Source organism: Callithrix jacchus, chromosome 9 (assembly GCF_049354715.1).
Source record: "Callithrix jacchus isolate 240 chromosome 9, calJac240_pri, whole genome shotgun sequence".
NCBI lineage: Eukaryota > Metazoa > Chordata > Mammalia > Primates > Cebidae > Callithrix > Callithrix jacchus.
Window position 1 is genome coordinate 115719405 of NC_133510.1, and position 24366 is coordinate 115743770.

General features: G+C 42.8%; 1 protein-coding gene and 1 long non-coding RNA gene across 10 annotated transcripts in view; one reads left to right on the forward strand and one right to left on the reverse strand.

Annotated features, from left to right (window-relative positions):
• The window catches only part of RPH3A (rabphilin 3A), a 341396-nt gene that overhangs the window by 181609 nt on the left and 135421 nt on the right, over positions 1-24366 (forward strand). The gene's annotated exons all lie outside the window — the stretch shown is intronic.
• LOC144577792 (uncharacterized) lies at positions 9415-14408 on the reverse strand. The gene is made up of 3 exons (XR_013522397.1): positions 13713-14408; positions 12520-12799; positions 9415-9634 (listed from the first exon to the last, which is right to left on the reverse strand). It is a non-coding gene; the product is annotated as an uncharacterized LOC144577792 (long non-coding RNA).

Genomic DNA, 24366 nt, shown 5'->3' on the forward strand with positions numbered 1-24366 from the left:
AGTGATTTGTGGGGAGACACTTTGAGACTAGTAAATATATTGCTATTCATCACACGTTCACTCACTGTTTTTTTTCATAGTTATCTTTTTTATTTTTATTTATTTTTATTTTTATTGCATTTTAGGTTTTGAGGTACATGTGAAGAACATGCAAGATAGTTGCATAGATACACACATGGCAGTGTGATGTGCTGTCTTCCTCCCCATCACCTATATCTGGCATTTCTCCCCATGCTCTCTTTCCCCAACTCCCCACCCTCCGCTGTCCCTCCCCTATTTCCCCCTGACAGACCCCAGTGTGTGATGCTCCTCTCCCTGTGTCCATTGTGATCTCATTGTTCAACACCCACTTATGAGTGAGAACGTGTGGTGTTTGATTTTCTGTTCTTGTGTCAGTTTGCTGTCACACTGGTTTTAGCATCCTTTGAGGGTTTTCTAACTCCATCATTCCTTTTGCAGTTCTCAGTTAGTTGGCTTAGAGCTTCTCTTCTTCCCACCCCCACATTTATTCATTTTATTCACATATATATATATTAACCTGGACTCATGGAGCCATTCCAATCCATGCAGGCTGATCTCCCACTGGTTGCCTTTGCCAGGTGAGCTATTCTTCCTCATTTGTTCCCCGTGTGAATTCAGCTCATCTTATCATTTGAAAATCCAAAGGCTTCCACTACCTGGAAATCTTCAGTTTTAGCTAGAGAGGAAGAAAGTCACAAACTTCCGCCCTAAGGAGGAGAGAGAAGAGTGAACGTTTGGGCAATCCGACTGCTTGCTCAGTTCCCCTCTAGTTCATCCTTTAGCAATGGCCATTCTCCAGCAATGGGGTGCACTGCAGGGTCAGGGAGGTGGCCTCCAATTGTGTGGTTTCCTGGTGGTGGTCATTTCTATATATCAGTCTCTCTCCTTCCTCCGTTTGTGGTTGTGGAACTGTAGATGCCTCTTCAAGAGGCAGGAATGTTTATGACTTCCCCAGGGAAATCCGGGAAGGTCATTTCAGACTCATCTTGCAGCGTTCTCTTCTTAAAGAGTGAATCCAGATGAGCTTCAGTCCTCCTGCACCCTGTTCTTCCTTTCATAGTGCTCGCTATGTGTGCTTAACTTCTTTTTTCTTTTCCTCCCTCTCTCCCTCCTTTTCTCCCATTTACCTTCCTTCATCCCTCCCTCCCTCCTTTTCTCCTTTTTACCTTCCTTCATCCCTCCCTCCCTCCCTCCTTTCCTTTAACCAATTAATGCTCTTGAACACCTACTATGTGTTCATCCATGAGCAAGACCAACACAACCTGCTCTTGAGCTCTCCTGTGGCAAATATACATTAAACAATGTCACCATTAAACACATGATCACACACTTGGATAAGTGCTCTAGCTGAATGTCAGAGGAGGGATGTCCATGCTCATGTGACAAATGAAGGGGCTGAGGCACAGACTCCACAGCCACCACTGAGTCAGGCAAGGTGTAGAAGCCAGACCTCCCAATGCCCACCCTGCCCTCCATCACTCAACCCAAGCCCCAGGTGTTGAGGGAACAGACCTCACTTGATCTCAGCTGAGCCAAGCATAAGTCTGCCCTCAGGCTAATTAACGATGCCCTTCTTGTATATGAAGAATTGCCGGGAGTTGTAGGGAGCAAATATTGACCTTCTCCACCAAACAAAAAGTCAAATAAAATGTGAACATCTGTCTCTTGTGTAAAATAAGTCCTGTGTGGGTGTAGGATCAGGGGGAGGTGACTCTGCAAGACCTGTCTCCTTCTCTGCCAGGTCTTTCAGCTCTGGTTTCTGTCTCTGTCTATCTTGGGTTTGTCTCGGACAGTTTCTCTGCCTCATGCTCTCTGTGACTCTGTTTCTGCTAGTCAGCTGCCTCTGTCTCAGTCTTTCTGTGTCTCACCTCTCATCCCACCTACGTCCCTCCCCAGCCTCCCATTCTGTGTCCCAGCCAGGATCAATTCCTTGTAGTGTCCCTGGGATGCCACCTCCTTCCACCCTCCCAGCCATTGCAGGTGTTGTTCCACTTTCTGGGAGCAGTGGTGTCTGTGCCCCCTTCCCAAATTTCTGCCTATGTCTGAGTTTAAACGTTATCTTATACTTTGAGAAGCCTGAACTCCACAAGGGCAAAGCTTTTTTGTCTTTTTTTTACTTCTTGCTGTGGTCTGCAGCTTTGTGTCCTCTCCTTCCTCCCACCTACCATACCACTCCCCACCCCACATTCCTATGTTGAAATTCTAACCTTCAAGGTTATGGTATTAGGTAATGGGGCCTTTGGGAGGTGGTTAGGTCATGGGCTGAGCCTTCATGAGTGGGATTAGTCCTCTTATGAAAGAAGCCCGAGAGAGAACCCTTGCCCTTCCACCACGTGAGGACACAGTGAAAAGATGGCCATCTGTGAACCAGGGCGTGGGTCCTCATCAGATACCAAATCTGCTGATTTGATCTTGGACTTCCTAGCCTCCAGAACGATAAGAAATAAATTTCTGTTATTTTTAAGCTACTCAGTTTATGGTATTCTCTTATGGCAGCCTAAACAGACTAGACACTGCTGGATCCCTAGTGCCTTTTAATAAGATTTCTATGACTATACCTTATTTGCTGATTGAATTAATTGCATCTAGAACAGTGCCTGGCACATAGCAAGTGCTCAGTCAACATTTGTTGAATGAATGAGTAAATGAATCAATAGCAGGTCTTTTCTGATCTCCCTCGATCTGGGTCTATGCCCCCATAGCACCCTGCCCTACCACTGTCATAGTTCTTATCTCTATTGTAATTGGTTGGTTGTGGCTTAGGCTGCTGTAACAAGACCTCAACAACAATTCGAAGGTATCAGAAATATAGAAGTTTATTTCTTTTACGTGAAACAGTCCAGGGCGACTGCTCCAGGTCAACAAGTGGTCCTTGCAATTATTCATAGACCCATTGGCCTGGGCTGACGGCAGCTCTGCCATCCTCAACATGGGGCAGCCAGGAGCCCCTTCTTGCTGCAGAGGTTCAAGAGCATAGAGTTGCAGGTGGGTTTCAGGGGCTTCTGGAAGAGACACACATGCCTTCAGCTCACATTCTGATGGAGATAGGTGGCTCCATCTAACTGCAAGGAAGGCTAGGAAATACAGTCCAGTGTGTGCCCTGGAAGATAGGGAGAATAGACTTGCCGGGCAGCTGGCAGCTTCTGCCACATCTAGGTACCTGTTTGAACTGCTTACTGAGCTCTAAGTCCTATGAGGGCAGAGAACATGTCTGTGCTGTCATCCTTGTGTCTCTAGTGCTTGATGCACAGCCTGACTCATTATAGGTTAGCAGTTCCCAAACATGTATGACTGTATGTTGGAATCATGCAGGATATTTAAAACTTCCTAATGTTTGGCTTCCATCACCACCCCACCACCCCACCTTTCTTTTTTTGAGACAGCACCTCGCTCTGTTGCCCAGGTGGGAGTACAATGTTGCAGTCACAGCTCACAGCAGCCTTAAACTCATGGACTCCTGCTTCAGCCTCCTGAGTAGCTAGGGCTACTGGTATATGCCACCATACTCAGCTAATTTTTAAATTTTTTATAGAGATGGGGGCCTCATTATATTGCCTAGGCTGGTCTCGAACTCCTGGCATCAAGTGGTCCTCCCACCTTGGCATCTCAAAGTATTGGGATTACAGGTATGAGCCACCATGCCTGGCCTACTCCCACACTTGAACATTCTTGTATAATTGTTATGGTGTGGGACTTTGGCATTGGGATTTTTTTTTTTAATGTTTTTCCCTTAGAGAATGTGGGACTAAGTCATTCGGATTTTTAAGCTTCCTAGGTGGTTCTGATGTGTAGAAAGATTTAGGGACCACTGCCATTGACCCTGAATAAATGAATACATGCATGCATGAATGACCAGATCTGCCACCAGATGTTGACATACTGTGCCAGAGGCTACAAACTGATGATTTTAGGAGCTGACATGTTTTGTTTGCTTTGTATGAAGCCTATAATTTTTAATTATGCCAATTCCAAAGACTGAAAAACTGGAACATGCCATATCATACTTTGGACTTTTGGTCTGTCTTGAAAAATCAGATGATCTGGCAACACTAGGCTCCTTGCAGATGCTCTCATGTTTGCGAGTCCTCACCACTTCCTTATGTTCACTGCCCATCCCTTCACCCCATTTGTTGCCTACCTGGAAGCTGAAGGGCATTTGTATATGATTCTCTCATCTGAGTAACCTTCTGTGCATTATCTCCAACATTTCAGCTTTTTCTAGAGTCAGGCTCCTTTGAGAGAGAGAGAGAGTGATGTGTTTTCAAGGCCATTCTAGGCTGGGCACTTTTCCTGCCTCTGCCTTCAATCCATTTGATCCAACAGCCCCCAGCCCAGCCCACTGGGAGCAGAAATAGATTTTGTTGATTTCCTCAGTGCTCTGGGGATGTGGGCAGATGATGTGGTGGGATGAGCTCTGAACCAGGAGTCAGGGTGTGGGGTGCTTCCCTGGGCTTGCATTAACTCAGGAATCTCGGAGACAGGACATTTTTCCTTCCCAGCTCTCATCTGTAAAATGAGGCAATTGAGCTCAGTCATCTTTCAGTTCTCTTTCTACTCTCCGACTCTCAGAATTATGTCCCATTTTAAAGATTCAGCGTTTTCTCCTTTGAAAAGGGTCCTTTCTGAAGTAGAAGTCTTCTTGGTTTCTGATGCGTCCTGGAAATAAAGCTACTGTCACGTCTTTTCCTGATAGAGATCAGCCATTTGCCAATGCCGCATCCAGCCATGCAAAGCTATATGGCAGTTAATTAAGTCAGTAAATAAATTGTTGTCATACAAATCCCATTAACAGGTGAGAAAGGGGAGAGTACATCTTTTAGAAGAGAGCTTGCACATTAATGTCTGCCATCTTTTAAAGAAAAGTTTCTTTTTTATCTCTCAACCAGACTAATAGTTTGTTTACAGCTAATGCTCCCAGAAAGAGAGATATATTAAAAACCCTGATTCACCATGGGCCGAATTAGAGTTTTTTTCCTCTCTTTTTTAAAGAAATCTCACCAAGGAGTCCAGATGTCTGTATCTGCAGGACAGTGTCTAGAAGGGGTGCTTAATAATGCATTCCTGTCTGGTCACTGTTGAGGTAGTTGTGCATGCAAAGTGGTTTCTGAAGGAAGGGGCCTCCTTTCTCCTTCACACTGAAGGTGAAGGAGGTAGCCTGGAGGTAGATATGGCTCTGTCATCAGCAGGGAGAGCTACTGCGTGAACATCTATTATAGCCTCACAGCACCAAAATTTTGTCTTTGTAGAATGTGCCTAAACGAAACAAAGGCCGTAAGTAATAGTGTAGTGGACTTTGTAGTTGTCTCACTGTTGTAGTTTGGGTTCCTCAGAAATAGACCCCGAAGTCAGAGATCCAAATGTAAGTGGTTTATTGGGAATGTGGTCCCGGGAAACACTAGAAGGGGAGTGAGCACATGAGAAAGTAAGAGAAGGGAGACAAATAGGGTGAGTCGCCAACCCAGTTACTACTGAGGACAACTGGAGCTTAATCCCACTGGGCAAACTTGAGAGCCACTGTAGAACGTGCACCCAGTTGGTCCATCTAAGGAGTGAGGGAGCTGGGTATTTATACTCCTACCCTATCATCATTGGTTGAAGGTTGCTCCCTACGTATGTTAATTTCCTGATGCTTCTTGACATGAGTGAGGGTAGAGAGGCCAGTAGGGTGCACTGCAGTGCTAAGGCCCAAGAGATGGGTGGTACATAAGAGAGGATGCTGCTATGCCCAATATCCAACTCCCCTCTTGACACATGCCTTAACTTTCATTCCACATCTTTTCTATTTAGCTTTTGGAGGATGTTAAATCTACCTTCACTCTAGGATCCAGGTCTAAATTAATTGTTATAATTCTACCCCTTGGCCACAGTTATGGGTTCAGGGGGAGCCAATGGACAACTTAGGCCAATGAGGAGCTGGGGTTGCTGAGAAAACTTTCTCATTCTTCTAAGAGGGTATCCAAAGTCAACCTCCTCTCCCCTTGTCTGGACCTGGGGAATTAAAGCACATAGTCTTGGGAGTTGTCAGGGACCATCTTGAAACAATGAAGAGACAGATGGAAGATGAAGCCAGCACCACAGAAGGCAGGGAAAGGGAGCAAAACCTGAATGTTGGTCTCACCAGTGAGCTGCTGAGTCCAGTCATCCTTGACACTTGGCCTTCCTTAGGACTTCTGGTTATTTGAGGCAATGAATCACTTTATTATTTAACCCCATTGTTGAGTTTTCTGTTGCTTGTAATTGCATATTCCCTGTATGATTCACACACGCATGCTCAGCTTGGGCGAGGGAGGTGAAGTGAGAATGTGGGCTTCCTCGTGCACTGTTGGTGGGATAATGAAATGACGGAACTATTCTGGAAGCCACATGCATAGCAGGCAGCACAGTGCTGTGACTGTGAGTTTGCCCTTTGGAAGCAGACAGATCTGGCTTTTATTCTCGGTTCTGCCAGTTTGCAGTTGTGTGATGTTGAAAGGTTATATACCTATCTTAGCCTCAGTTTATCCATCTATAAAATGAAGGGTAATAAAAATACCAGCCTCAGAGAATTGTTCAGAGGTAAAGGAGTGCAAGGCCTGGCAGAAAGTCCATGCTCAACATATATTAATACTAATGATTATTCCCTTTATGAAGAGAAAATGTGATCACAAGGATTAGAAGCCTTAAGAATGTGCATAAGGATCAGGCAAATGTGTAAAATGTATAAGGCTGGGCATGGCGGCTCCTGCCTGTAATCCCATCACTTTGGGAAGCTGAGGCACAGGATAGCTTGAGCCCAGGAGTTTGAACCTGCCTAGGCAATATAGGGAGACCCTGTTCCTATTTTTTAAAAAAAGTTTTAAAATAAAAATATATGTATAAGAATTGTGTTTGTACCACTGTTTAAATTGGTAAAAAAAATTGAAAGCAGCACAAATCTTTAAACAATTATAATATGGCTATAGTTTAATAACTGGGGTTATTAAAATGATGATGTATATTTTAATATTACTGTCATGCAAAGATGCGCTTTATATATTGTGGGACAAAATCAGTAAGTTTAAATGTAAAGCAGTAAATAAAGATGAGTTCGTTTTTGTGAGATAGAGTATGTACCTCAGTGTTAAGATTTGCTCACCTTGGGATAGAATGTGGTATTAGGCATAAGTCTCAAGGCTTTCATGCTATTTAGGTATTCAATTATATAATGAGCACATATTACCTTTGTAATCAGAAAATGCCAATCTTTTATATTTTCAAAACACAAATAATGTCCAATTCTCCTGTCTTGCTAAATTATTAAATGTCCCTCATTTTCCTAAACATAAGATGTGTTTTCACTATTTCTCACAAATGGTATGGCTTTTTCTTTTCTTAACCTATATTTGTTTCTTATTACTAGCAATATGTGTCCCTAACAAAAAATTCAATTATAGAAATTTATTACTTAGTTCCTGCGTCTTCCACCCTCACCCTGTTACTCACTCCTAAATTCAAAATGTGTATATTTTTAGCTTTTCAATGCATAAACTTATCTCCTGTGTGTATCTTCTATGTATATGCTAATACATATCTCTTGTATGTCTTCTATTAAAAGCCACAGTCATTGGTAAGCTACTTCTTTGGCTTAACCTTTTGACAAAACATAAATGTTGCATTATATGAGCAGGCAAGTCTTTTTTTTTTTTGAGAAGCCAAGTCTTAATTTCAAAAAATAATTTTAAAAAATTGCTTCTTCAAATCAAGAACTAGAATGTATATGTACATTTTTCTATTAACATATAATTCATATGAGTAAAAAATACACAGGTCACCAAGTGCAGAGTTTGATGAGTTTTGATAAATACATATTTAAAAAAATAGGACCATTATTTATAGACTTCCTTGCAACTTGCTTTTTTCATTTTGCAATATATCTTGAGCCTCTTTCCTCATCTATTCCATTCTTTTAATAGCTGTACAGGTTCCCATCAATGAGACTGTATGATCATTTATTTCCCCAACCTCCTTTAGATGAACATTTAGGTAGTGTTCAATTTTTTTTTGCTGTTATAAACAGTGCAGTGAATATCCTTGTACATCTATCTTTGTGCCCTTGCGGGATAATTTTTCATGGTGGATTGTTATTGATGTCTAAGCGCAATCGATTCAGACTGTTTCTCGTGGAATGTTCAAGAGATGTAATCTCTGTTCTCAGAAGGGCCCCAGCTAGACAAACAAACACAATTCCACTCCTGCTTTTCCACTGTGATCCTGACTTCAGCTTTTATGTCAACCCCTCCCAAAGGTGGGGGATACTGGGCAGAGTGCACTTCGTTAATCCCAAGTTTCAAATTTTGTACCCAAGTCAAAGCCTGTCCGTTCAATCAGGGCACTTTGGAGCTTGCATTCATCAGTGGAATGCCAGCTCTGTGCTGGGCACTTTTGGGCTATGAGATACTGTGGTACACACAGGGGAGGCAACAGACAAGGAAACAAGTAATGCAGAAAACCCAAGTGAGCCACTTCCTGAAGCCCCACTTGGCTAACTGCAGAGGGTGATGGGGGGTGATCTTTAGATGTCTTGCTTTGCAGATAGCCCTACTAGCTCTAGCTGGAAATGGGGGAAATTTCACACTGATGAAAAAGAAAGTATTATTCCTGTTTCTTGCCTGATGTGCAGAAAAGTACATCTTCCTTCTCTTGTTAGACTGAGGAAGGCCCTAAGATTGACAATTTCACAGAAATAAGTCCCAGATTTTTCAGAGGCAACATTTGAATAGTGAGAAGAGCACTGGTTCAGGGGTTAGAAAGATGTAAGCTTGAATCCTAGTTATGATTGGCTGGACAATGGCCCTCCAAAGATGTCTATGCCCTAATTTCTGGAACCCGCAAATATGTTATCTTATGTGGCAGAAGGGACTATGAAGATACAATAAAGTTAAAGATTTTGAGGTGGGAAGATTATCATAGATTACAATAATCTTTATACAGGAGAGGCAGGAGGGTCAGAGTTAGTGGGAGGAGATGTGACAATGGCAAGAGAGGCCAGAGTTATGTGCCACCATGAGCCAAGGTGTGTGAAAGGACATGATGATTCTCCCCTAGAGCCTGCAGGAGGAGCACAGCCCTGACAATCCATTTGGCTTTTGACTGTCAGAACTGTAAGGTAATAAATCTGTGTTGTCTGAAGTCACCAAGTTCGTGGTAATTTGCTATAGCAGAAGTAGGAGATTAATTCAGCAGCCTGTCCACTTACTGCTGTGTGACTCTAGACATGCTCTTAACCTCTTTGAGCCTCAGTTTATCCTCTATAAAATGAACACCCTCTTCTGTGTGTTTGTGTGTTTTTAAAGAACTGAAAATAAAACATCTAAAGCACCTGCCTTCATGCCTGGAGCCTAATAGGTGCCAAGCAAATAAACAAAAGGCATTATTATTATATTATTGATAATTTAATTCCTCTACATCATAAATGGTTGAAGACGTCTTAGAACGCAAACCAAGAACCAATGACAAAATAAAACTAGAGATTCATATTCAATGAAAAAATAAGTGAGTGTAGAAATTAGGTTCAAGGAAAAGACCACATATATAGGCAATATGGATATCAGGAGTTGTTCCAGGTGAGCTTCAGATTTGGCACTGAGTTTCCTGGCTGCCAAAGTGAAAAGGGAGATATGTCAGTTTTATACTTTTCAATAACAAAGAGAGGGAAGAATCTAATTATCAGTATTTTATTTAAAAAGCTTCCCCGGTGGTTCTGGTAGCAGCCTGGGTTGAAAAAGCACTTTGCTGTACTGTTTTCTCCCTCAAGTTAACTGGGTCTGCTTATGGACAACTTTATTCCCAACACCTAGCCTAGTGCCTGGCACCTAGTAGGTACTCAATTGGTCTTTTAAATTAATTATTTTGGCACAGGTAAACCATTCCTCAGATTTTTAAAATATCAAAAGGTATACAGTGGACTGTCTTCCTGCTTACCTTTTATTCATCTATTTTTCACTTCTCCCCAGTCCCCCAGTTGAGGGGGTCATTGTTATAGTTTATTCCAGGATAACTTTATGCAAAGATAAGTAAAACTGGATATATATGTGTGTGCATACCTGGTTATATACACATATATGTGTCTGTTTAAGTCCTGTTAAGTTGAGTTATTGGCCCCAATCCTTCACTCTCTGATGGCGTATACAGGCACACCCTTCCCAGAACTCATGCTGGGTAGTGTGTTCGTTGCTCCTTGACTTTGGGCTTGGTCATGTGACTTGTTTTTGCCAATAAGATGTTAGGTAATAATGCGAGAGTCTTGAAATATTTTTGTGTGATTGGTCTTGCCCTCTTGAGCTCTATGATCCTTTGTGAGAAGAGCAAGCCCTGGCTAACTATTACCTCTTCAGCCTAGCCCTTGAATGAAAAGTGGGGAACAGAGTAAACAGTACCTGTAGCTTGCAGCTGAGAGAAGAACTGCCCTGCTGAGCCCTGCCAGGATCAGCAGAGCCCCAACTAGCTCTCAGATCTATGAGCATGAGAATAAATAATTACTTTTTAAAAAAGTTTTACAGTGATTTATTAGGCAGCATTACTGGGGGAATGCCATATCCTTTATGCCTTGTTATTTGCCAATACATCATGTAAATCTTTCTCAATAGGTAAATCGCATCCTATCATTTAAAAAAATGGTACATGGGATAGAGAACCAAAGGTCAGTTAACTGATACAAAAGTATAGCCAGATAGGAGACATAAATGCTAAGAAATATGGGGTGACTATAATTAATAACAATTTATTGTATAGTCTCAAAAAACAAAAAGCGGATTTTGAATATTCTTAACACAAAGAAATGGTAAATGTTTGAGGTGAAGAGTACACTGATTACCCCGATTTGGTCATTACACATTGCATACCTGTATTGAGATATCACAGTTTTGAAAATTAAATTTTTTTAACCTCACTTGCAAGATAAAATATCACAGTGTACCCCATAAATATGTATAATTATGACATGTCAATTAAACATAATAAATGCAAAAAACTGTACAGAATACTATTGTTTGGATATACTAGTCTCCTACTCAAAGACATCTGGATTGTTCCCAAAATCTAGCTCCTGCACTTCTTCAGTGAAGAACCCTGCATATACATCATTTTGTGCAAGTCCAAACATTTCTTTAGGATAAATTCCCAGAAGGGGAATTTCTGTGTCGAAAAATAAGTGCATTCATAATTTTCATAGCTGTTGTCAAATTACACTGCATAGGGACACTCCCACAAGTAATGTCTAAGAATACCCAGTTCCCCTCAGCCTTGCTGACAAAGTGTATTATGAACCTTTCAATTTTTTTGCCCATCTGAGGGGGAAAATAATATTTCAGTGTAGTTTTACTTCGCATTTCTCTTATTTGAGTGAGACTGAACATCTTTTCAAATGTGTACGAGCCATGTGTTTTTCTTCTCTATTCATTACCCTTTAGCCATCTTTCTTTTAGATTGTCTTTTTCTTATTGATTCCTCAATACATATTTGCTGAATAGACAAATGAATGAAATAAAATGTATTTAAATAGAGGACACTGAATACTGTGGTTTAATGTCCCAAATAAAACCAGATAGATGCAAGAATAGATTTGGCATGGCTGTGGCTTTTCCTTGTGTTTTTTGACAAAAAGCCCAAGATCTCACATTTAAATGCCTTTCCTGATGGACAGCTCTCTAAGAGGCTGAGGTAGCAAGGTCCAAGTTAGCAGCCTTCTGGGACAGAGAGCTGAAAAATTCCAGAGGCTGTTGTGGACCTCAGTATGACATTCAATGGGAATGAAGGACTATAATTAGTGGAAGACTACTATAATTAACCATTTATTATACACTCTCAAATAACTAAAAGAGAGGATTTTGAATCTTCCCAGCACAAAGAAATGATAAACCTTTGAGGTCATGAATATGCTGATTACCCTTATTTGGTCATTACACATTGTATATATGTATTGAGATATCACACGTTTTAAAATTTAAAAAAATTTTTGCTCTATTTGCAAGCTAAAATATCACACTGTATGCCATAAATGTGTACAATTATGATATGGCAATTAAAAAATAATAAAAGCAAAAAACTGTATACAACTGTCTACAGAGCTCTCTCCCAGGGCTAAGAAGGCTTCATTTTCTGAGATGGGTGTGGAGAGTGGGTCTTTAGGCTTTAGATACCAGGTGAGCCGGTGTCAGGTTGACTCTATTAGAAACATTAAGAGGTGAATCTGGGCTCTCACCTGGATGGAAGGTGTCAGACTCAGCTTGTGTACTTTTCAGGCGCCATGCACCTGCCTCACTTTCTGGCCAGAGTGGGCTAGTAACAGCTTGTGTTCTCATTGTCTTAAAGATAATGTTGCCAGCATCCTGCTGTGGCAGCTGCTCTAGTCCCCTATATCACTCATGGAAATGGCCCAGAATTACGTCCTCTCATGCTGGTGCTCTACACCTCTCCCCTCTGCCTTTGAGTTTTCCTGTTCCACCACGGCATGAAATATTGTAGAAACCAGTTGCTACTCACCCATATGAAATCCAGAAGTGTAGGGGAGCTGTGGGAGGGGGAGCTTTGACCACTGCAAGAAGAGAGCTGGTGGATAAATTATTCCTGCCTCTAAATGGGTGGTTCAAAGATGCAGCTTCTCTGAAGACATCTGCAATACCAAGCAACTGACGAGCTCCATAGTATACCTCCTTCTGTCTCCCTCTTTTTTTTCCCCTCACTCTTGCTTTCCTGGGACTGCATTCCCCAATACAGTGTCAGTCCAGAATGCTTTTGCCTGGGTTCTGTTTTTCTAGAGAACCTGTTAAGATAGAAAGTAAACTCATTTTCCACCAGAGGTGAGGGTTTCTAAACATTGCATATGTGACATCTAGATCCTAAAAGCAAAATGGCTTGTGGGATGACTGTGAGGAAGGTTTAAAAGAAAAGCCCATTATTTATTGAGCACCTACTATGCTAGAACTCTATGCTAAATGTTTCACATTGCTATTTCATGTAATTCTCACAATATCCATATGAATTATGACTACCATCATTTTACAAATAAAGGAGACTTTGGATTTTAAGTCACTTGTTTAAGCTAGTCAATGACTGAACTGGGCTTTCAACCTAGTTCTGCTGAGCTCCAAACCTGTACTCACGTGATTCATAAGTCACACAAAACACTACAATGCACCTGAAAAAATGCCTTAGCAGAGGAAGTTACCCAAGTGTATCTAGCTGTAGGCTTACTCTTCTGTTTGATAGAAGTAAGACAGTATTAATAACAATATGTGTCTTACAGATGGATGTCCCATTGTGCTTTCCAAGTTTTTCCATATTTGATCTTTTTACCAGCCCAGGAGGTCAGGAATACTGTGCTTCCTGGTCATGAATAAATCCTATTAATGAAAAGCAGAAACTAAAGCTCAGAGAGCCTAGACGGTTTTCCAAGACCCACAGAGCTTGTGGTCACTGGAAGTAGACCTGGATTTTTTGTGCCAGTTTAGCGATATTTCCATAGCCTTACCATGTTCTCAATTGAACACATGTGTGTGATTGTGGTCACTGCCTTAGAAATTGTTTTGGAAGTATGCAACAGTGAGAATTCAAACAAAACGAAACACCACAGAGTAAAAAATAAGTCTTGAGTCCTCCATTCGTGTGTGTGTATGTGTGTGTGTGTGTGTGTGTGTGTATTCTTTTGGAGTTATTCTATGAATATACTAGCTTACATGTTAAATAGGTCGCCACTGAAAACATGCAGAAGGAAGGTCATCATCCCATGTCTTGCTTGGAGAAGGCTCCATTTCGGTGCATGACAATTACCTCTCTGGTCTGAGGAGCCTTCATTCCCTGGTATAGATGAATCATAAATCATTTGGCTGATTCTCCATTGAGAACAATCAGGTTGTCTTCTGCCTCCTGTTGTGCATTTGTAATTAGAGAGTGTTGCTTGATGGATGAGAGGATAGGAAAGTGAAGGGCTTGCCCAAGGTTGCACAGCTCAAGGTGGCAAAGCTGGGATTTGAACACAGATCTCCAGATCTTGGTCCACCTTGTTTCCTGCTTACTCCACAAAACTGCAGGCGCATGGTCCCTAACTCCAAAAGGTGAGATTAAAGAATAGGTATGGACAAATGAGGAACCTTGAACCCTCAACATCAGGGGCTATAAGGGGATTGTCTAGCCCCTGCTTCTGATGTCTTCCCCAGCCTTTCAAACTCCGGCAGGGTCACAGCCACCACTAAATCTCTTCTGGTATGTATGTCCCTCTGCTCTGCTCCAGCACAGCAGCCCAGAACACCCCAGGACACCTCTCCTGGTTCCTTCCAATGACAGGTAAGTCATTGATCAGCCCTGAGAACCAGCTGAGAGCAGGATCTATTTAAAGACGCATATGTTTCCAGGTGCTGAGTCATGTCGGCTGGACCAGCCGGCCCAAGTCTGGGCAGTGCGGATATTCACAGTACAGCAGCCACTGCAGCCTGGCTTAGGCTTTGACAAACCTGAGGAAGCGCTGAGCTGAAACATCACATTTAATAAGATAAAACACAACACCTCAAGCCCCACATCAGTTTCTAGATTTTACCTGTGGGTATTCTCATTACCTCCCCAATGACTACTATTTGTTGTAATGATGATCAATTAGCCAAAATTGCATTCACAGAGACCCAGATTTTAATCCTAGCTCTGCTGCTTACTAGCTGTGTGACCTTGGGCAAGTTGAATAACTTCTCTGAGCCTCATTGTCTTCTTTGACACAATGGGGTTAACAGATGCCTTGTAGGGTGTAGAGGAGGGACAAATACAATAATATATAGGAAGTTCATGTCACAGCCCTTACTTAGCATGTGGTAAACGTTCAGAGACTGATAGCAAATTAAATTAAATTAAGTATGTGTTCGGCACTATGCTAGGCATGGTATGAGAATATCAAATACAGTGCAATATGATGCTTGCTTTCATGAAAAGTTGCTATCTAGCTGTTAAAGAAGACATACCCTTGTGAAGTTATAATGAATATATCTGAACAGTGCAACATTCAGATAGTTTTCGGGGACCTGCTTTGGTTCAGACAAGGCACTGACTGAGGCTCTGGGCATGTATAAACGGTTCCTGAGTGAATGTGTTTACTCAGTGGTATGGGAATCCAGGTCAACAAGCAACTAATTCTGCCTGAAACATTTGGGAGAAGCTTCTGAAAGGAAGAAAAGATGGCAAATCCATAGCATATGGGATATCAGTCTCCATTTTCTGTGCATGGCAGCCATTGGTAATCAGTCACAGTCCTCTGCATCCTTCTCAATGTGATGATGACCCTCTGCATCCTTCTTAACACAATGATGATCCCCCCCCACCTGCTGCATTCCTCTCAACACAATGCTCCAGACAGCCACAGCCAACCAACCAACACTGATACGATGAACACTCTTTGCCATCCTTGAGGTAAAAGGTACTTCAAGGTGTTGAAAATTATCCATTGGGGCATACAAATAATTAGAACTATGGGTCTCATGGAAGACAAATGGTCTGGAGGAAGGTATGAGGAAACTTGGAATCTAGTTGCAGCTTTGACATTTACATGCCCTGTGAACTCAGGTCATGTAATCTCTTTCAACCTGCTTTCCCTACATGATTCTGATTCATGGAGTTCAAAGATAAGGGAGTTCCAGTTTGGGTGCTCAAGAAGGCTTCTCACAAGAGATTTCAGGGGACTTTGAAGTATGGGCATAATTTGCATTAACAGAGAGCAATGTGTGCATGCCTCTGTGTGTGTGTTCATGTATATGTGCATTCTAAGAATATGAGGGAGTGTAGAGGGTAGGCAATGGATGGGTTTCAGAATCCACTCTCCTCTACCCTCTCCAAAAATATTAAGCAATCTTTCTCTTTCTGCCAGCATGCTACACTATGATGTGAGCCCTGTTCACTGGGAACTGAAGTGGGCTGTCAAGATCACAGTACCTGTCGGGAGGCAGTAAGAATCATGGAAAAAGTGGTGCTGTCCAGGAAAGACTGGGAGTGGGGAGAAGTGTTGCGAGAGGCAGAGCTTCTGGCAGCTGCCTGCTTCTCCTTCCTCTTGCATACAATTTCCCATTCCCCTGGACAGGGGGCCTATTTTTCTGACTCCTCAGCAGGGTCAGGTCACCCCTGAACCCACAAGGGTACCCGCTGATAGATGGAAGTGCTGTTTGCCACGTAGACCTGTGACTGACAGCTGGGCCTCCAGGGGCAAAACCACAGACAGTCTGGCTATAGATTCAGTGCTTGACATTTGGACTCCCTTTTCTGTTTACTTTTCTCATTCCAACTATAACTTAATGGACCACTTGGCAGAATGATTTGGACTCCACAAACTGCTTGGGTTCAAATTCTGGCTCTGTCATTTCCAAGCTGTACAACCATAGGCAAGTAACACAAACTCTCTGAGCCATAATTTCCTCATCAGTAGAATAGGGGCGATGATAATAGCACCTACTTCATAGAGAGGTGTGTGGAATCCGTGCAAAATATCTATGCAAACACAATGCAGCATCTGTCACAAATGTTCAGTAAGTATTCACTGTATTATATTATCCATGATAGTTTTCCCACTTTTACCTTGTATTTTCCCAACTAAATTATAAGCTACTTGAGGGATGGAACCATCTCTTTTGTACTCCCTAAGTCTTGGCGCAATACTGAATATGGAGGTGCCCAGACCTTTTGCCAATTATTTGATGTAAAAATAGAAAGTCGTAGAACTTTGTACTATCTGGAGGAAGTTTAACCTCCTCTATTTAAGACTCAGGGATCTTTAGGTTCACAACAACCTACCCAGACTCATTTTCTATTTCTTTTTACAGAAGCCTACCCTTCGGGGACATCAAACTATTTGTGGTTCCCTGAATATACCACCCTCTTTCCTGCTTCTCCTTGCAAACCCTATTTCCTCTACCTTCCCCCAGTCTTATCACTTGAGGCTTTTAAAAATTAGAAATGACATAAATCAAACATAAAGTGGCCAAAGCAGAAAAAAAAATGTCTATTTGTTCAAATAACTGAAGGATCTAATGTTACTGGCCTCAGGTATGGCTGGATCCAGGGACTCAAATTATACCATCAGGACTTTTTGTTTTCCTCAGATCAATTTCCCTTTGTGTTGCCTTCATTCTCAAGTACAATCATTCTTGCTAGGGGCAAGATGATCAGCTGTTCTGATATACCTCCATCCATTATAGCAACACCAGGAGAAAGAGAGTTCCTTTTCATTTAAGATTCCAGAGAGAGTCTGAGATGGCCTCTCATTGGACCAGTTTTAGCCATGTGCTCATGCTCTGTCCAATCATTGTGGCTAGGAAGTAGGAATATGCTGATTGGACAGATTTGGGTCATGTGACCATTCCCTAGACAATCAGAGGGACTGAGAGTGGGTCAAAGGTCATTCCCCAAGGAATGCTGGGTACCGGGCAGATAAAAACAGCAGGTGCTCCACACGTATGGCAAACTCTTTTCTTCCTCTAAGATGAAACTGGGATGTCATCTCAGTGAGAACTCTAAACCATATACTGTCTTGCTATTAGCCCACAATTCATAGGATTGTAAATAACTCTCCCTCAAGGAAGGAGCTGTGTATTATTAGTGTTGGGCTCTGGGCATCTAGCACAATGCCTAGAACATGGTGGGCATTCAATAAATGTTCACTGAATGAATGAATGTGTCCATGACAAGAGTCAAACTCTGAAAATACTTGAGAGATTTATTCTGAGCCAAATATGAGTGACCAGAGGCCCATGACGCAGCCCTCAGGAGATCCTGAGAGCATGTGCCCAAGGTGTTTGGGCTATGACTTGGCTTTATACATTTTAGGGAGACATAAGATATGAATCAATGCGTGTGAGATGTTCATTGGTTAGGTCAAGAAAGGTGGGAAACAACTTGAAGTGAGGGCTTCCAGGTCGTAGGTGGATTCAAAGATTTTCCAACAAGTGGTTGAGAAAGTTATTATCTAAAGACCTGGAATGAATAGAAAGAAATGTCTGGGTTAAGATAAGGGTTGTGGAGACCAAGTTTTATTATGCAGATGAAGCTTCCAGGTAGTAGGTTTCAGAGAGAATAGATTGTAAATGTTTCTTATCAGCTTTTCTGTCAGTCTTAATTTCTGGGTTGATGTTACTGCTGTTCTGCTGTGGCTGAATTCCAAAAGGGAGTAGGATATAATGAAGCATGTCCAAACTGCCCTCGCCACCATGGCCTGAACTAGTTTTTCAGGTTAACTTTGGAATGCCCTTGGCTGAGAAAAGGGTTCCTTCAAGTGCTTGAGGGGCTTGGAGTTTTACTTTTGGTTTATGAATGAATGAAGCCAGTGTGTGCTGGCTCCCTCAGGTTTCCTCAGGTCCACTGCTCTCCCTCCCCTGTCTTGTTATCATGGGGGAGGTCAAGCCCTTTAGGCTGCATTTACAGGTTGCCCATCTTCTGCCTGAGGGCAGCCAGTAAAAGACCTTGGCAGGATATTTGAGGACAAAAGGAAGAGAGAACCTGACACATTTCCACGTTCCTTACCTCTCTCTGTCTTCCCCATGTAGAACCCGGAAGGTTTGCTGAAAATCACTGGCATGAGGCGGATTGATTAACAGGAGAAAAGGCATACACATTTATTTAATTCAAGAGTCTTCAGAATGAAGACCCAGCCCCTCAATGAGGTATAGGAGCTTAAGTACCAACTTGAGGATAAGAAAGAATGCAGGCTCTGAGAATGGGCGAAAACAAGTTAAGGTAATAAGTCAGGTTTTAGTGGAAAGACAGGTTATAGGAGTGGGAGAAGAGGAGGCTTGACTAGCAAAGGTGGTCTTGTTATGTAGATAAAACCTCATAGGTAGCAACCCTCAGAAGGAATAAATGGTATATATTTCTTTCAGACCTTTGAAGGTGTAAGACTCTCAGTTAATCTTTCCTAGATCCAGACTAGGGAAGATCTGGCTGCATTAATGGATATTCTCTACAGATTTCCCCATCAAAAGACAGCTTTGCAGGGCCTTTCCAGTCTGCTAGCCCTGTGGCAGCCATTTCAAAATATGTCAAAGCAATATATTGAGGGTAAAATATTTAGATTTATTTCACCTACCTCTCTCTACCTTTCCTGCTTCTCTCTATGTGAGAGACTTTTTTTTTTTTTTTTCTGGAGTCTTGCTCTGTCACCCAGGCTGGAGTGCAGTGGCATGCTCTCGGCTCACTGCAACTTCCACATCCTGGGTTCAAGTGATTCTCCTGCCTCAGCCTCCCAAGTAGCTGCGACAACAGGTATGTGCTACCACGTTCAGCTAATTTTTGTATTCTTAGTAGAGATGGGGTTTCACCATGTTGGCCAGTCTGGTCTCGAACTCTTGACCTCATGATCCCCTCACCTCAGCCTCTCAAAGTGCTGGAATTACAGGCGTGAGTCACGGCACCTGGCCCCTGTTGTGTGTGTGTGCAATGGCTGTTTCTCTACAGTTTCCGCTTTTACCTTGTGGCCCTGGTCCCTGGGCTCTGGTATTACCTCCTCCTCCGTCTACCCAGACAATGATGGCTTCTTGCTGTAGCTAATCTCTGGGTGACTTCATCATCCCCTCTTAGCTTCTGACCTTTTCCATCTCCCCTGCAACCAATTTCCTGCCTTAACTTTCATCTGTTTGAAATACTTGGCATGATATCTATTTTCCTGATAGTAACCTGTTCCTCAAACCATTAGGAGCAAGCTGGTTCTGCATAATTGAGCCATAAAGGGACTTTGTTTTGCTTGTAAAGAAATTTCTCAGCTGCTGGTGTGAGAAAGGGATGCCACCGCTTTCTGAAGACTCTGTATTCACTACAAGTTCTCCATTCATCAAACACTCCGGCTGCATGTCTTCACGGTCCCTACTGCTCAGGGAGGAGCGTATCTGTGGGGAGTCAAGAGACATTGATCATGGGAGTGGTGGGGAGGAAGGCACAATGTTTAAGTCATGGAGCATGTGTGTGTGTGTGTGTGTGTGCGCGCGTGTGTGTGTGTGTGTGTGTGTACGGTTGCTATTTTATGCTCAAATTCCAGTTTTCCAGAAGAAAGGTCGGCTGCCTAAATTTTGGCTCTGACGAGTTACAGGAGACTTGTGAGTTATTTTTGCCCACAACAATGGTAGATTTGGGCAAATAAACACCCTGCAGTTCCCCAGTGTACCTCACAGAACAGAGCATGAACAAGCAATGCAGGAAAGCCCAAACTGTGGTCCTTCGTGCCCATCAGACCTGAGCTGAAGTCCTGGATTTGTTCCATATTACACTGTGATCTTGCATAAGGGACTTAGCTCTGAGCCTTGATTTTCTTATCTGTCAAACAGAGTGAATTATAGCATTCACTTCATGGAATTAAGTGACTCAATTCATGTAAAATATTCAATATTCAATGCACTGCTTCATGTAATCTTCCATACACACCTTCTGTAAATACTGGCTTAAGAAGAACTTAAATCTTCACACTAAGCCTGGACCGTAGGTCTTTGCAGGACTGGAACCACACCTCATTCATCTTAGTACCCATGGGGCTTGGCAACTGTGGGAACTGACTTAGCTCCAAGGAGCCGTGATCCATTCATATTAGCTCAGATAAAAATGGAGGTTGTTGCAGGAAATCAGGAAAGCCTTTTAGAACTCAATGGTGGGAACTATAACTGGGCTTCATTGCAACTCAAAAGTCATTCTGTCACCTTGGACCCTTCCCTGTACACATGCTCTCAGTGCTGCTGTGCTTCATTTTTTTTCTCTATAGATAGAAGCCATCTCTCCATGAATCTACTTGTATTTGGTCCTTCATGGCACCCCCAAATGCCAGCTCTTGTTCCCCAAGCCTACATAAGAGGCAAATCATCTAGAAGTTGAGAGCCCAGAGTTGGACTCAAATTGCCGAGGTTCAAATTTTGGCTCTGCCACTTCCTAGCTGTGTGACCTTGAACTCATTCCATACTCATGTTGTATGCATGGCGACACCGAACACCTCATTTTCTTTATCTGTGAACTGGGAACAGTAATAGCACCTGCCTCATAGGGATATTGTGAGATAAATGAGTAAATATGTGTGAGGTGGTTATAATTGCCTGGTACATAGGAAGTGCTCAGGAAAAGTTAGTGATTGTTACATAGTTCTCCAGCTCACTCAACCCCTGGTCTTAGGCTGGTTCCCAGGTGTAGACCCTGAAACACATGAGAAGGATTGATTAGGGAGTGTTCCCATGGAAGACTGGCAGGGAAATAGAGAAATGGGATCACAAGGGAAGGAAAGGAGGCCAAGCATGGGGTGGTACCAAGCCACCCTAAGGAAGGCAAGCTTGGCTTAAACCTGCAGGAGACACTAGATACTTCAGTCACGCCTGAGTGTTGTCCTCATTAATAGGTGAGGGAGCTGGAGTATTTATTCCCACACCTGTCCGTCATGGTTAAAGGGAACTCCCAGACATGTTAGGCTCTCTCAGTGTTAGGCCCTCTCCTTGAGAGGCAGCCAGTGTGTGCAGCAATGGTAAAGGGAACCGAGGGGATGAGTCTGCATGAAGCTCTGATGGCATTTGCCACTCCTCCCTATGGAGCAGCATAGCTCAGTCTTTATATACAAAATTCAAATCCCCAGCAGCAGGAATCTGATTGGACCTCGGTGAGTGGGGTGACCACTTCTTTCCCAAACATGTGTGGCTAGGGGCTCCCAGAGCACATTCAAGGCATGTTTGAAGGAGGGCTATAGGTGGAACAGGGTTAATGAGGAAGCTGAGGAGGATGGATGACATTCCAAGGATGTAGATGATCCTCCAAAATGTTTGCTGGCAGAATGCTGTGTACTCAGCACCGTGCCAGGCTCGTTGCTCATACAAAGATGGCAAAGACAGGAGATCCACAGCTTCCTCTTTGAGATGAGATCGGGACAGTGGTTTCCCCATTGGCCCTGAGAACTTTTTGAGGGCTGGTACCATGTCTTATGGATCACCGTATCTAGTCCCCAGTAGAGGCATCGTATTTGTTGAGCTGAGCTGATGTTTTTGAGGTCAGCTGTGGGGAGGGCAACACTATTGGCATCCCTTCCACCCCTATCGTCCTCCTCCTTGATATCACCCTCTGGCAGGTACACTCTCTCCCATCTTATCTGGCACTACTCAGGATGAGAAGGGCCCACTAAGGAAGCAAGGGGATGCTGGAGTGGAACCCACACTGAACAGCATGGTGTGGCATTTGGGTCTCAGACACAGCTCTGCCTGACTTTGTATGATATCGGGGCCTCTGTTTCCCCAGTCCAGTGAGGACCTAGCTAGGGGCTTTAGTGATGCCACCACTCAATAAGGCAGTTAACAAAACAGTCAAGTGGGCTGGCACTGCTGTCAGACTTCCAAGTTCAAATCCCAGCTCCTCCACTCTCTGGTTTGTCGTTGGGCAAGTGACTTGACCTCTTTGTGCTACAGTTCCCTTATCTGAAAACTGGGTATGACAATAATAGTGTCGTCCACACAGGATTTTTGTGGGAATTTAATAAGATGGGGTGTATGATTCAGCCATCAAAAGAAATGAAGCATGAACACGTGCTACATCATCATGAACCTTAAAAAAAAATCAGGCTAAGTGAAAGAAGCCTGCTGCAAAAGACCACGTGTTATATGATTTCATTTGTATAAAATGTCCAGAAGAGGCAAATCCATAGAGACAGAAAGTAGATTAGTGGTTGCCAGGGGCTGGGAGGAGAGAGAATGGGGAGTGACTGCTAATGGATATGGTGTCTTTTGGGGATGATAAAATGCTGTGGAATTAGATAGGGGTAACAGCTGTACAATCTTGTGAATATACTGAAAACAACAGAATTGTGCACTGTAAAATGGTGAATGTTATGGTATATGAATTATATGCCAATTTAAAAATAAAAATAAAAGAGATGGAAGGGAAAGCCCCTGACTCACAGTAAACGCATGATAAACCGTCTTTCCCCTGGATTACTGCGGTGACTTCACGGTTTTTTTCCACTTCTTCACTTGCTCCCCATAAGAGTATTGAGCGGTGTGTGAGTTCATGGCACCCTTGCTTTCTAAACTCTTCCACAGCTTCCATCTCGGAGTAAACACCCAAGTCATCACAGTGGCCTGTAGCACTCTACACCACCTGGCTCTTGGCTTCCTCTCTCACCTTCTGGGATTCTCCCCCGTTCTCTCTGCTCTGTCCTTGTTGGCCTCTTGCTGCTCCTCAAACCTATGCCAGGCATGTCCCTTCCTCAGAGCCTTTGCACTTACATTCCCTCCGCTTCCTTAAACACACTCCCCTTAGAGATAGGCTGGCCTTGCTCTTTTGCCTCCTTCAGGTGTTTGCTCAGACATCATCTTCTCATTGAGACTTTCCGTGACCGCTCACTATATTTAAAATAGAGGGCTGGATACAGTGACTAATGCCTTATACTCTCAGCGGTCTGGGAGGCTGAAGTGGGAGGATTGCTTGAAGCCAGGAGATGGAGTCCAGCTTTGGAAACTTAGCAAGGCTGCATCTCTAAAAAATGCAAAAGTTAGCTGTGCATGGTGGCACACACCTGTAATTCTAGCTACTCAAGGGGCTAAAGGGGGAGGGTCATTTGAGCCCAGGATCTGAGGCTGCAGTGAGCAATGATTGCTCCATTGCACTCCAGCCTGGGCAACAGAGCAAGACCCTGCCTCAAAAAAATAAAATAACATGTATCAAAAATAAAAAACCCTCCTGCTCTGGTATGCCCTGTGTACCTTCTCAGATTATTGTTTCCTGTTACTCATATGTTTAATGCCAGCTTCATGTTCTTGTTAGCCCCATGATGACAGGATTTCTGTGTCTTGTTCGTGACTGTATTCCTAGCACCTAGCACAGTGCCTGGCACAGTCAGTATTCAATATTTTTTGATGGAATAAATAAAAGTTAGCTGTTATGATAACTTAAAATAAACTTTCTGAGACTTTCAATTTTTTCATTTTCCTCTTGGATTTTAACCTGACACCCCTTTGAGGCTTCTTTCTCCCTTCTAGTTAATCCCCACTGGGTGCTGGTTTTAGAGGCAAACATTGTCCTTGTGGCATAATTATGAAGTTGCGCTAGAAAATAGTTTCATCTCACTTTAAAGTAAACTCTCCTTTTTAAGATAGTAAGACAAAAACCCACTACTGAATTCCTCCCTGTAATGAGATTAGTTTTCTAAAGCTGACGTGGCAGCTAATTTGTGTATTGCTGACAGTTGGAAGGCTTTGAAATTAATTGTCTTAGCTAATCTTGTTGAGATCTAACCATGTTACATTTAGTGCATAAAAACATTTATCTCCTGATTGGTGTCTGGTGGGACTGAAAGTCCTCCCTTATTCTCTCTTGAGTAGGAGAATGTAATTTTTGTTGATTTCAAAATTAAGATGAGGA